Source organism: Arachis ipaensis, chromosome B03, assembly GCF_000816755.2.
Source record: "Arachis ipaensis cultivar K30076 chromosome B03, Araip1.1, whole genome shotgun sequence".
Taxonomy (NCBI): Eukaryota; Viridiplantae; Streptophyta; class Magnoliopsida; order Fabales; family Fabaceae; genus Arachis; species Arachis ipaensis.
In genome coordinates this window covers 18,889,492-18,891,307 of record NC_029787.2, presented here as the reverse complement: position 1 = coordinate 18,891,307, position 1,816 = coordinate 18,889,492, and positions in this window count along the sequence as shown.

The following is a 1,816-nucleotide window of genomic DNA, read 5'->3' as shown; positions in this document are numbered from 1 at the left end:
TTCAATAATTTTTAGTTATATAGCATATATAACACAATTAATGTGTAGATTTTTTTTATCACGTGAAGAATGTGTTATTTATTCTCAGTGAATACTAAGAATAACAAGATGTTATCGATATTTGTTATAACTCCATGTGACAACAAGATCTTAAATTTTTATAATGATTCATGATATTTACATAATTACTTGATTTTGTCTTCGAGATTTCAATTTTTTTTATAGTAGTCTCACCATAGTAGTTTCTATTGTTATTTCTAATGCTTAGTCAGAGTTTAGAGTATTGATATGACCATCTTGTGCCACGCTGGACAGTCCCAAAACGACGTCGTTTTGGTTTGACACTCAATCTTGGCCAAAACGACGTTGTTTAGAGGTTTCTTTTGCTAAAAAATACATTGTGATCAAATACAAACATTCGTTCATCTTATTCACTTTCACTCTTCTTCTTCTTTTTTTTTTTCATCAACAACGCTACTTTAGGGCTTGGTTTCTTAAGCTGCATACCTCACGATGACTACGACAACGTTGAAGAACCGAGTGATATCATCTGCTCCTTAGTTGAAAGGTTAGTGTGGCTCCAACATCCTTGACAGTGAAGGTATGATTCAAAATTTTTTTTTCGGCAATGAAGTAACGCTTCTTTCATGCAATCGTGGTGTAAATATTGTTTGAAAACTGTATTTTTGTTTGTTCTTTTTTGTTACTAGGGTTTAATTGTGTTATTGCTAAGTTGGGGTTTATGCTCTGTTTTTTTGAATAAAACAAGGGCAAAGTGCATAGGCTAGAGTAATATGGTTTATTTGGTTTGTGATATTGTTACATTATTGTAAATAGCCAAAAAGTTCAATTGTTTTCACTGTTATTGGATTCTGGAGTAATCATTGTAGAAATATTTGCATATAGATGAGCTACTGGACATCCTGTTTCACCATGACGGTAGTTTCAAAAAAAATGAAGAAGGAGTGTTGGTTTCTTCACCAGATCGATAACAGGAGCTGTCTCGATGATCTAAATGTAGACACCTTGGATGTGTTCTATGTAAGAAACTATTATAAAGACCTTGGTTACAGTGAAATAAAGCATTAATGGTGGCATGATCCTGGTAGAGGGCTAGAGAATGGTCAAAGAAACTTGAATAGTGACAAAGAGCTAATTAAAATGGTGAGATGTGGTAAGAAGAATGAAGGGGTAGTTGACATATATTTTGAGCATGGTATATCAGTTCCAAAGATATTAAAATGCGCCTTATGATGGTCTACAGATCCATCAGGGTTGTATTTTACTTTGAAAACACATTTGCATCCTATAGCTTTCTTCCCAGGTGGCAAAGAGGTGATCTTCCAAGTCTTGATATCATTAAGTGAATCAAGTTAAGATTTAATAGCCTTTTTTCAACAAGGTTGAGACATAGCCTCTTCATAGTGCTTGGATTCATTATTTGTGGACAATACAATCAAAAATGCTCTATGATTTTTAGAAAGTTTTTCATATGAGAAAAAATTAGATAGAGGATACTTACAGTGGGCATTGATGGAAGATATGGGATTGGTGGTGAGATTTAGGTACTGATAGTGTTAAAGATAAGAAGGAGTCTTATTCTCGAGGTCCTTCTTTGCGTATTCTATTTAGCAATAGGTATTAGAATACTTTTTTTATTATTAGCATTAGTGTTAGAGGTAGTAAGTGGTGGTGAAGTATTAGAAAGTTCAATTTGTGTTGAGTCTGCATTATTGAAAACATCATTATGTGAAGAATGACCAATAAGTTCATGCTCGTTTGGGTGTGACTCAAGATTAGCTAAATTTTGGTGTTA